Below are 13210 nucleotides of genomic sequence, written 5' to 3' on the forward strand. Positions count from 1 at the left end.
AATCCTCTTCTGGATCATCAAAATGCACTCTAGCAAACTTCAGACGGGCCTGGACATGTACTGGCTTAAGCAGGGGGACACGTCTGGCACTGCAGGATTTGAGTCTCTGGCGGCGTAGTGTGTTACCGATGGTAGGCTTTGTTACTTTGGTCCCAGCTCTCTGCAGGTCATTCACTAGGTCCCCCCGTGTGGTTCTGGGATTTTTGCTCACCGTTCTTGTGATCATTTTGACCCCACGGGGTGAGATCTTGCGTGGAACCCCAGATCGAGGGAGATTATCAGTGGTCTTGTATGTCTTCCATTTCCTAATAATTGCTCCCACAGTTGATTTCTTCAAACCAAGCTGCTTACCTATTGCAGATTCAGTCTTCCCACTTGGCCATAGTGGAGTTTGGAGTGTGACTGAGGTTGTGGACAGGTGTCTTTTATACTGATAACAAGTTCAAACAGGTGCCATTAATACAGGTAACGAGTGGAGGACAGAGGAGCCTCTTAAAGAAGAAGTTACAGGTCTGTGAGAGCCAGAAATCTTGCTTGTTTGTAGGTGACCAAATACTTATTTTCCACCATAATTTGCAAATAAATTCATAAAAAATCCTACAATGTGATTTTCTGGAGAAAAAAATTATACATTTGTCTGTCATAGTGGACGTGTACCTATGATGAAAATTACAGGCCTCTCTCATCTTTTTAAGTGGGAGAACTTGCACAATTGGTGGCTGACTAAATACTTTTTTTCCCCACTGTAGATGTAAAATTGTGCGACTAAGATCTCCTTGGCAAAAACTTTCTTAGATTAATTCTGTCTATTTTGAGGAAGTGTATACTGGCTACAGCGTCTCAAAATAGACAAACAGTACTATTGCCGCTTTTTTCTCATTTTTCAAGCGAAGGTCTTCTAAGGGAGTATGCGAGCACATTCGTTTGGTTCGCTAGCTGACAGCCAAACAGAAGCATGCGGACGCCTTTAGCAAGACAGAGGGAGGGAGAGAGAGAGATGTTCTATAATGGAGTGTTGAAGATCCCAGGGTAAGACTTACAAATGTAGTGAGAGAGTCTCAGAGGAGATGTCCTTTATTACCACATCTCTCACACATGCACGCACCCCATACACTCAGCTCACCTCTACCCTATTCAACTTTAAATAACCTACATTTAATGGAACAATAATAATGGATTGTATTTCTAATTTCTATAAAACATTTCACTACGTCTCAAAGCAACTTACATGGTGTGGGGGTATAACTCCATCCACCTCCAGTGTGTACCAGGCAGCACCCTGCCACCTGGCATCCCTCAAACATAACATCCTAAAACCCAACGCTTCCTTCAACAACACATTCCTCTCATCTGAACTAAAGGAAAGGCTAAATTATATCTTGTAAAGACAGAAAGGGCCCTACTTTCCCAGCTACCTCATAAACTCTCCCAATTACAATCTGTGTGTGTAAAACCAACGGCGAACTGTTGTACAGCTAATCCAAAAGCAGTTACGATTTTATGTACAATTGTGTCATCTCATTTCACTCTAAAGGCATTAAAAACAACATACTTTAAACAGCTATGCAGATGGCCCTTTAGTCAGTCCATGTGTTTGACAAGGTAGTCCTGGTGTGTGTGTGTGTGGAGAGGTTTGACGAGTTAGAAGCGTTCAGTAGAGGACTTTAATGGGGCTAGTAAAGTAGTCAGCCTGCTGAACCAAACCACAGATGGGTTTCACTAGTTTCCACATCGTCCAGGCCTAGAGATCAAGTACCAGAATCAATCAGTCAGAATCAATCAATGATATTCCCCTACCACATAGCTGTTGCGTTACGTACAATTGTCACTTGGTCTATTTGATTGGTTATGTCTGTGCCAAGCCATTGTTGAATTGGTGCCAATGCCTTGTGCGTAAAGCATAAACATTTCTTTTCACCACAAATTCGGGATCATTATTTGAGAGGCAGTGGTTTGCCTTGGCGGTTGAAGTTGGTCACAGACCAGTCCTACCCTCACCTCAACGTTTTCCATTGCTAATGCACAGACGATTCCACAGCATGCGTTTTCAAGTACACACACACGGCTAAATCAACTCCAGCCAAACCAATAACAGAGCTGATCTAATGTGAGATACCACAGCCACTTCTCCGCTCTGGGCCTTGTTTCAGTCAACACAGTGGAAACCTGAAGCTCCACAGGCCCTGTGGACCAAAAGAGCATCAGCTACAGCTGAGAAGAGAAGGACGGGGGAGAGAGAGAGGAGTAGAGAGAGAGCGAGGAGGGGGACATTAGCTCCAGCTTGTGGAGAGATGGGGAGGGGGAGAGAGAAAGAAAGAAAACGAGAGGGAGAGAGCAAGAGCTAGTGAGGTTGACTTAGGTTGACAGCATTCGTAATGGAAAGTTAGTGTGTGGTAATATTACATGGAGGGGTCAGGTCTGTGCTTTAAGGCCAGGAGAGAGAAAGGCAGTAGGAGACCCTCCTAATTGCCTGAGCCGAGTGCCTCAATACCACAGCAACATTACCTACAGCTCTGACACCTGATTGGCATTCAGACCATTACCTTAGCTGCCTCTAGGAAGCCCTATGAAATGTATCTGTGTGTGTGTTGTACATTCCCCTTCTCATTCAAGCCTATGAAAATGTCTCTCTCTCTCTCTCTCAGACAGCTTAATTCCAGAGCCCTGCATGCCAGCCCCCTACTGGCTAGTTTTATATGTTAGGTGGTTAGCTCATATCCTGCGAATATGTATGCATCCCTACATGACTAGTTTTATATGATGTGTAGGAGATTAGTTTTCCAGAGGCACTCCATCTAGAATGCCTGTAGTGTATGTTATACTACTGTCCTGGGCCCGGTTTCCCAAAAGCATCTTTAGGCTAAGTTCATTGTTAGAACCTTCATAGGAGCATCATTAAATCTCTGAGCAGTTTCCCAAAAACCATCGTTATTAATGTTGCACTTGAAAACGCTCGTAATCCAACGGCTGCCTCACACCACTAGAACAGCTAAGTGCCCCCCCGCGTCCCTTTATACACAGATCTCCGCTAAACATAGAATCACGTGGTTTATCCACATCTCTGTGGCCGCCGATAACTTCAGAACAAAGTTGACTACATACAAAGTTGCCAATGCCTTTGCAATTGATACAAACAAGCGACGTATAAAAATATCCTTAAAATGAAAACCGAGATGACTGCATTAAAATACAATGTACAAAACATTAAGAACACCCCCCCACACCCACACCCAGATGAGTCCACCAGATCAGAGGCAGTAGGGATGACCACGGATGTTCTCTTGAGAAGTGTGTGAATTGGACCATTTTCCATCCTGCTAAGCATTCAAGATGTAATTGGTAGATTTGCGTGTCAGGGAAAATGTATGTTGTAAAAAGTATATTCTCTTTAGGAATGTAGTGGAGTAAAAGTTGTCAAAAATATAAATACTAATTTAAAGTACAGATACCTCAAAAAACGCCTTAAGTAGTACTTCAATTTATTTTTAATTAAGTACTTTACACCACGGCTTACAACCATACCCCGTTCAAAGGCACTTAAATATTTTGTCTTGCCCATTCACCCTCTGAATGGCATACAGTGCATTCGGAAATTATTCAGAACCCTTGGCTTTTTCCACATAGTTAAATTACAGCCTTATTCTAAAATGGATTAAAAAGTGTTTTCCCCCCTCCTCAATCTACACACAATACCCCATAATGACAAAGCAAAAACAGGGTTAGAAATCTTTGCTAATTTATTGAAAATAAAAAACGTATACATCACATTTACATAAGTATACAGACCCTTTAATCAGTACTTTGTTGAATCACCTTTGGCAGCGATTACAGCCTCAAGTCTTTTTGGGTATGATGCTACAAGCTTGTCAAACCTGTATTTGGGGAGTTACTCCCATTCTTCTCTGCAGATCCTCTCAAGCTCTGTCAGGTTGGATGGGGAGCGTTGCTGCACAGCTATTTTCAGCTCTCTCCAGAGATGTTCGACCGGGTTCAAGTATGGGCTCTGGCTGGGCCACTCAAGGACATTCAGAGACTTGTCCCGGAGCCACTCCTGCGTTGTCTTGGCTGTGTGCTTTGGGTCGTTGTCCTGTTGGAAGGTGAACCTTCGCCCCAGTCTGAAGAGCAGGTTTTCATCAAGGATCTCTGTACTTTTGCTCCGTTCATCTCCTGACTAGTTTCCCAGTCCCTGCCACTGAAAAACATCCCCACAGCATGCTTCTCCCACCACCATGCTTCACCGTAGGGATGATGCCAGGTTTCCTCCAGACGTAACGCTTGGCATTCAGGCCAAAGAGTTCAATCTTGGTTTCATCAGAACAGAGAATCTTGTTTCTCATGGTCTGAGAGTCCTTTAGGTGCATTTTAGCAAACTCCAAGCGGGCTGTCATGTGCTTTTTACTGAGGAGTGGCTTCCGTCTGGCCACTCTACCATAAAGGCGTGATTGGTGGAGTGTTGCAGAGATGGTTGTCCTTCTGGAAGGTTCTCCCATCTCCACAGAGAAACTCTAGAGCTCTGTCAGAGTGCCCCTCGGGTTCCCTGACAAAGGCCCTTCTCCCCCGATTGCTCAGTTTGGCCGGGTGGCCAGCTCTAGGAAGAGTCTTGGTGGTTACAAACTTCTTCCATTTAAGAATGATGGAGGCCACTGATGTTCTTGGGGACCTTCAATGCTGCAGAACTGTTTTGGTACCCTTCCCCAGATCTGTGCCACGACACAATCCTGTCTCGGAGCGCTACAGACAATTCCATCGACCTCATGGCTTGGTTTTTGCTCTGACATGCACTGTCAACTGTGGGACCTTATATAGACAAGTGCGTGCCTTTCCAAATCATGTCCCAATAAATTCAATATACCACAGGTGGACTCCAATCAAGTTGTAGAAACATCAAGGATGATCAATGGAAACAGGCTGCACACAAAAGATTGCTGAGATTTATTTATTTAATCCATTTTAGAATAAGGCTGTAACGTAACAAAATGTGGAAAAAGTCAAGGGGTCTGAATACTTTCCATTTAATCCTAGTAAAAATTCCCTGTCTTAGTTAGGATCACCACTTTATTTTAAGAATGTGAAATGTCAGAATAATAGTAGAGAGAATTATTTATTTCAGCTTTTATTTCTTTCATCACATTCCCAGTGGGTCAGAAGTTTACATACACTCAATTAGTATTTGGTAGTGTTGCCTTTAAATTGTTTAACTTGGATCAAACGTTTCGGGTAGCCTTCCACAAGCTTCCCACAATAAGTTGGGTGAATTTTGGCTCATTCCTCCTGACAGAGCTGGTGTAACTGGGTCAGGTTTGTAGGTCTCCTTGCTCGCACACGCTTTTTCAGTTCTGCCCACAAATTTTCTATAGAATTGAGGTCAGGGCTTTGTGATGGCCACTCCAATACCTTGACTTTGTTGTCCTTAAGCCATTTTGCCACAACTTTGGAAGTATGCTTGGGGTCATTGTCCATTTGGAAGACCCATTTGCGACCAAGCTTTAACTTCCTGACTGATGTCTCGAGATGTTGCTTCAATATATCCACATAATTTTCCTTCCTCATGATGCCATTTATTTTGTGAAGTGCACCAGACCCTCTTACAGCAAAGCACCCCCACAGCATGATGCTGCCACCCCCGTGCTTCACGGTTGGGATGGTGATGCAGTGGTCTAACTAACAGCTAGATAGCTCTGCCACCTGCCTGCCCAATAAAGGGTCACAGCATTCATAAACCCCATTATAAAATCATTATTAGAATTTTAACCAATGACCAGGACAGCTTAAACTATTGGATGGAAAAGGTTACTTATTTGTTCATTAATTTTGACGTCTTGCATATGAATAGTAATGTCTTTATGAGGGTCCGGTGTTGTGAGAAAAAGGTACAGTTGGGACGGACTCTAAAGAAGAGAAGTGATCCACGGTTAAACTACTGCATCACTGGTCTGGTTAAGACTTTCAAAGCATCACTTCATGGAGAACAAACGTCATCATGTCATCCAGAGTCATATTAATTTCTTTTCCAAGCTATAACACACAATATTTTACATACAGCAGGTTTTTAAAGGACCAAAGAGTTGTGTTTTCATTTTTGCCAAGAAAATAATTATTTGATACGGGTATTGTCACAGCCCTAGCTTCACCATTATATAAAACATGTCAAATCAAATCAAATCAAATTTTATTGGTCACATGCGCCGAATACAACAGGTGCAGACATTACAGTGAAATGCTTACTTACAGCCCTTAACCAACAGTGCATTTATTTTAAACAAAAAAAGTAAGAATAAAACAACAACAAAAAAAAGTGTTGAGAAAAAAAGAGCAGAAGTAAAATAAAGTGACAGTAGGGAGGCTATATATACAGTAAAATAAAGTGACAGTAGGGAGGCTATATATACAGGGGGGTACCGTTGCAGAGTCAATGTGCGGGGGGCACCGGCTAGTTGAGGTAGTTGAGGTAATATGTACATGTGGGTAGAGTTAAAGTGACTATGCATAAATACTTAACAGAGTAGCAGCAGCGTAAAAAGGATGGGGTGGGGGCAGTGCAAATAGTCCGGGTAGCCATGATTAGCTGTTCAGGAGTCTTATGGCTTGGGGGTAGAAGCTGTTGAGAAGTCTTTTGGACCTAGACTTGGCACTCCGGTACCGCTTGCCGTGCGGTAGCAGAGAGAACAGTCTATGACTAGGGTGGCTGGAGTCTTTGACAATTTTGAGGGCCTTCCTCTGACACCGCCTGGTATAGAGGTCCTGGATGGCAGGAAGCTTGGCCCCAGTGATGTACTGGGCCGTACGCACTACCCTCTGTAGTGCCTTGCGGTCAGAGGCCAAGCAGTTGCCATACCAGGCGGTGATGCAACCAGTCAGGATGCTCTCGATGGTGCAGCTGTAGAATTTTTTGAGGATCTGAGGACCCATGCCAAATCTTTTTAGTCTCCTGAGGGGGAATAGGCTTTGTCGTGCCCTCTTCACGACTGTCTTGGTGTGTTTGGACCATGATAGTTCGTTGGTGATGTGGACACCAAGGAACTTGAAGCTCTCAACCTGTTCCACTACAGCCCCGTCGATGAGAATGGGGGCGTGCTCAGTCCTCTTTTTTTTTCCTGTAGTCCACAATCATCTCCTTTGTCTTGGTCACGTTGAGGGAGAGGTTGTTGTCCTGGCACCACACGGCCAGATCTCTGACCTCCTCCCTATAGGCTGTCTCATCGTTGTCGGTGATCAGGCCTACCACTGTTGTGTCGTCGGCAAACTTAATGATGGTGTTGGAGTCGTGCCTGGCCATGCAGTCATGGGTGAACAGAGAGTACAGGAGGGGACTGAGCACGCACCCCTGAGGGGGCCCCCGTGTTGAGGATCAGTGTGGCAGATGTGTTGTTACCTACCCTTACCACCTGGGGGCGGCCCGTCAGGAAGTCCAGGATCCAGTTGCAGAGGGAGGTGTTTAGTCCCAGGATCCTTAGCTTAGTGATGAGCTTAGAGGGCACTATGGTGTTGAATGCTGAGCTGTAGTCAATGAATAGCATTCTCACGTAGGTGTTCCTCTTGTCCAGGTGGGAAAGGGCAGTGTGGAGTGCGATAGAGATTGCATCATCTGTGGATCTGTTGGGGCGGTATGCAAATTGGAGTGGGTCTAGGGTTTCTGGGATTATGCTGTTGATGTGAGCCATGACCAGTCTTTCAAAGCACTTCATGGCTACAGACGTCAGTGCTACGGGTCGGTAGTCATTTAGGCAGGTTATCTTAGAGTTCTTGGGCACGGGGACTATGGTGGTCTGCTTGAAACATGTTGGTATTACAGACTCAGTCAGGGACATGTTGAAAATGTCAGTGAAGACACTTGCCAGTTGGTCAGCACATGCTCGGAGTACACGTCCTGGTAATCCGTCTGGCCCTGCGGCCTTGTGAATGTTGACCTGCTTAAAAGTCTTACTCACATCGGCTACGGAGAGCGTGATCACATAGTCGTCCCGGAACAGCTGGTGCTCTCATGCATGCTTCAGTGTTGCTTGCCTCGAAGCGAGCATAGAAGTGGTTTAGCTCGTCTGGTAGGCTTGTGTCACTGGGCAGCTCGCGGCTGTGCTTCCCTTTGTAGTCTGTAATAGTTTTCAAGCCCTGCCACATCCGACGAGCGTCAGAGCCAGTGTAGTATGATTCAATCTTAGACCTGTATTGACTCTTTGCCTGTTTGATGGTTCGTCGGAGGTCATAGCGGGATTTCTTATAAGCATCCGGGTTAGAGTCCCGTTCCTTGAAAGCGGCAGCTCTACCCTTTAGCTCAGTGCGGATGTTTCCTGTAATCCATGGCTTCTGGTTGGGGTATGTACGTACGGTCACTGTGGGGACGACATCATCGATGCACTTATTGATGAAGCCAGTGACTGATGTGGTGTACTCCTCAATGCTGTCTGAAGAATCCCCGGAACATGTTCCAGTCTGTGCTAGCAAAACAGTCCTGTAGCTTAGCATCTGCGTCATCTGACCACTTTTTTATTAACCGAATCACTGGTGCTTCCTGCTTCAGTTTTTGCTTATAAGCAGGAATCAGGAGGATAGAGTTATGGTCAGATTTGCCAAATGGAGGGCGAGGGAGAGCTTTGTATGCGTCTCTGTGTGTGGAGTAAAGGTGGTCTAGAGTTTTTTTTCCCTCTGGTTGCACATTTAACATGCTGGTAGAAATTAGGTAGAACGGATTTAAGTTTCCCTGCATTAAAGTCCCCGGCTACTAGGAGCGCTGCATCTGGATGAGCGTTTTCCTGTTGATTAATGGCCTTGTACAACTCATTCAGTGCAATCTTAATGCCAGCATTGGTTTGTGGTGGTAAATAGACAGCTATGAAAAATATAGATGAAAACTCTCTTGGTAAATAGTGTGGTCTACAGCTTATCATAAGATACTCTACCTCAGGCGAGCAAAACCTCGAGACTTCCTTAGTATTTGATTTTGTGCACCAGCTGTTGTTTACAAATATACAGAGACCGCCACCCCTTGTCTTACCAGAGTCAGACGTTCTGTCCTGCCGATGTAGCGTATAGCCTGCTAGCTGAATGTTATCATTGTTGTCGTTCAGCCACGACTCCGTGAAACATAAGATATTACAGTTTTTAATGTCCCGTTGGTAGGATAACCGTAATCTTAAATCGTCAATTTTATTCTCAAAAGATTGAACGTTGGCTAATAGGATTGATGGGAGAGGCAGTTTACTCGCTCGCCGTCGGATCCTTACAAGGCACCCGGATCTGCGTCCGCGATATCTCCGTCTCTTCCTCACGCGAATGACGGGGATCTGGGCCTTGTCGGGTGTCTGTAGGATATCCTTCGCGACCGCCTCGTTGAAGAAAAAATATTCGTCCAATGCGAGGTGAGTAATCGCTGTCCTGATATCCAGAAGCTCTCTTTGGTTATAAGAGACGATGGCAGAAACATTATGTACAAAATAAATTACAAATAACGCGGAAAAACACACATAATAGTACAATTGGTTAGAGGGCTGTAAAACGGCAGCCATCTTCTCCGGCGCCATGTCATGTACCATTAATGATGATGAGTATTTAAACCCAAACTGGGAGTGAGAGAGAGACGGAGGGCTTTGTACTGCTTGCGTAACTCTGAATTTGTGTATTGACATCAATGAGAGAGTTCCAAAAAAGATATATAGTTAGGCATCTCCAGTAAGGTTTTGGCCAGTGTGAGAGTCAGTCAAAGAGATCAGGCTCTAGTCGTGGCTAGTGTCCAGAGTGGTAGCAGAAGGCCAATATATTTCAGTATCATAACAGGGCATACTTTATAGGACACTAAAAGATAAGGAGAAAAACTCTGTCTGTCAGTCACAGTAAAATTCTAACTACATCCCAGCCTTCAATGTCTCTCCAGTCATGTTATTCACCATTTTCATACATTCAGTTAAACCCACTGAGTGATATAACAGAAGACACAGACACACACATCCATACCATGGACGCACAGACAGACACGTTTTTTCCCCATTCTAGATGTGAGTGGAAGGAGAGTGACAGGAGTACAAATTCCAGCTGAAATCAGCTCAGTGACGGCTCTGTATTACGGAGCTCTCACACACACACAAACAGAGACAAACACATAGTCAGAGCAGGAAGAGCCCTCTGTCCGTGCCAACGCACACTAGGTAACTCTGCTCTCTTCTCCCTCACTCCAGCCCACTCACCTCTACAGTCCCCCTGTTCCCTGCACCCCACCTTTCACCTTATATAATGTAACTTCTGCTCTCCCCCCCTCCTTTCTCTTTTCCTCACATACCCCATCTCCCTCCACTCTCCTCCTTCCATCCCCTCTTCTCCACTCCTTCCATCTCCCTCTCCAGCAATCATAAAAGTGAAGGGCCCAAAACGCTACATTGGGTTTCAATGTGAGGAGAGATCATCAAATGCATTCTAAAGCTCAGTCAGTCAGTAACAGGAGTACAATGAGAGCATCCTGACTGGTTGCATCACTGCCTGGTTTGGCAACTGCTCAGCTTCCGACCGCAAGGCACTACAGAGGGTAGTGCGTACGGCCCAGTACATCACTGGGGCCAAGCTTCCTGCCATCCAGGACCTCTATACCAGGCGGTGTCAGAGGAAGGCCCTAAAAATTGTCAAAGACTCCAGCCACCCTAGTCATAGACTGTTCTCTCTGCTACCGCACGGCAAGCGGTACCAGCGCACCAAGTCTAGGTCCAAGAGGCTTCTAAACAGCTTCTACCCCCAAGCCATAAGACTCTTCAACATCTAATCAAATGGCTACCCAGACTATTTGCATTGCCCCCCCTCCCCCCCTCCCTCCTTTACGCTGCTGCTACTCTCTGTTTATTATCTATGCATAGTCACTTTAATAACTCTACCTACATGTACTTATTACCTCGACTAACCGGTGCCCCCGCACATTGACTCGGTACCAGTACCCCCTGTATATAGCCTCGCTATTGTTATTTTTCCTTTTTTCCTTTTATTTCGTATTATTTTATATTGTATTTTTTTGTGATTTTTTGGGGGGTATTCTTTCTTAAAACTGCATTGTTGGTTAAGGGCTTGTAAGTAAGAATTTCACTGTAAGGTCTACACCTGCTGTATTCGGCGCATGTGACAAATAACATTTGATTTGATAAGTCTGTCTGCAGTCAGGCAGAACAGAAAACAAGGGCATGTTAGTCTCCATAAATCCTTCGGTAGCAAGCTGTGGAAAGGCACCAACAGAGACAACAGTAAAACTGTCTTTCATTGGAGGTTGATTCATCTGAGGGCTCAGGCAGGCAGAAAACAGTCCCACCATATATGCTAGCAACAACAAATCCATTTTGACCACTAACCTTAACCATTATCATATCCTTAACCCTTTACACTTGTACGGGTTGAAAATGGCAGATTTGTGCACTGATAAAACCCTAAATTGGAATGCAGTGGCTGTACAGTAACATGTTATACATGACGTCAGAGCTCTGGCTCTGCACGTCACAGCGCTGTATGGGTTTTGACTGACAGCCGTTCTGAACTTGAGCACCTCGCCCGACAAGAAGTTGCCCCCAACCCTCCCGCTAATTGGCCAACTTTTGCAAATGTTTGGTTGTCTGAGTGAGGGAAATTCTGTATATTAAGAGGACTATGTATTTTGAAAGATGAGACGTTCAGGATTATAATATATACCGCTTTGACGCCATACAAGCAAGCCAAACACCTGTGAGTCCAAATGTGCACTTAACATTTACATATCATTAAAATGAACGTTTATGATCACTATGTTTGATGTACAGTTACAAGATGCCATGGTGTCATACCCTGGGTTGTTCTGAACAGAAAGAGCCGGTTTGTCTATAGTGAAGAAAATTTGCTGCGGCACACTTACCTGAATGCACTCAACTCATGTATTCATTTTTATTTTTTACCCCCTTTTTCTCCCCAATTTCGATCTTGTCTCATCGCTGCAACTCCCCAACGGGCTCGGGAGAGGCGAAGGTCGAGTCATGCGTCCTCCGAAACATGACCCGCCAAACTGCGCTTCTTAACACCCACCCGCTTAACCCGGAAGCCAGCGGCACCAATGTGTCGGGGGAAACACTGTTCAACTGACGACGAGGTCAGCCTGCAGGTACCCGGCCCGCCACAAGGAGTCGCTAGAGCGTGATGAGCCAAGTAAAGCCCACCTGGCCAAATCCTCCCCTAACCCGGACGAACGCTGGGCCAAAGTGTGTGCTGCCCTATGGGACTCCCGATCACGGCCGGTTGTGATACAGCCCGGGATCGAACCCAGGTCTGTAGTGACGCATCCAGCACTGCGATGCAGTGCCTTAGATCTCAGCGCCACTTGGGAGGCCCTCATGACTCCTTTCTATGCACGCCAAAATGATGATCAGTTTCCCTGAATCGCATTGTGTTGGCAATGGAACAGGATTTGAAATTATGCCCACCTGACCCAGATTGCGATTGATAATGGACAGTTTTTGGATTGTGCCAACTACAGAAATTGTGTGAGGGCGAGGATGCAGGGTTGTGTTCCAAACAAAACAACTACAAGTGTGCTTACTCTAGTTCCTCAACGGCACAGCTAGGAGAGCTCCACAAAGCACCTTATAGTTGAAGAACCTTCTTTGAGTCTTAAAAGTGCATTGAAATTACTTAGGAACTGTGCACACTTTGGAGGTGTGTGGCCACTTGCAGACACCAGTTAATCCTCTCAATCAAACTCCTGCCATTTTTTTGTCTTATGTTGCAGCTACCCGACATCTTCCAGGAATATTCTTATCATGTTGCTGAATGTATCCAAAGTATTGTCAGACTTCGTTATCAACAAATGTGTCGAAAAGTACAGTGCCTTCCGAACGTATTCATACCCATTGATTTATTCCACACATTCAAATTTTTTTTTTTTTTTTTACAAATCTAACCATCTTCACACAATATCCCATAATGACAAAGTGAAAACATGCTTTCAGAATTTTTTGCAAATGTATTGAAAATGAAATACAGAAATATCTAATTTACATAAGTATTCACACCCCTGAGTCAATACATGTTAAAATCACCTTTGGCAGCGATTACAGCTGTGAGCCTTTCTGGGTAAGTCTCCAAGAGCTTTCCACACCTGGATTGTACAATATTTGCCCATTATTATTTTCAAAATTCTTCAAGCTCTGTCAAATTGGTTGTTTATCATTGCTAGACAACCATTTTCAAGTCTTGCAGGTTTAAGTCAAAATCAAATGGCTAA

General features: G+C 44.8%; 1 protein-coding gene across 4 annotated transcripts in view; it reads right to left on the bottom strand.

Annotated features, from left to right (window-relative positions):
- The window catches only part of ralgps2 (Ral GEF with PH domain and SH3 binding motif 2), a 149997-nt gene that overhangs the window by 73419 nt on the left and 63368 nt on the right, over positions 1 to 13210 (bottom strand). The window lies entirely within an intron of this gene.

The sequence above is a fragment of the Coregonus clupeaformis genome, chromosome 20 (genome assembly GCF_020615455.1).
Source record: "Coregonus clupeaformis isolate EN_2021a chromosome 20, ASM2061545v1, whole genome shotgun sequence".
Lineage (NCBI taxonomy): Eukaryota > Metazoa > Chordata > Actinopteri > Salmoniformes > Salmonidae > Coregonus > Coregonus clupeaformis.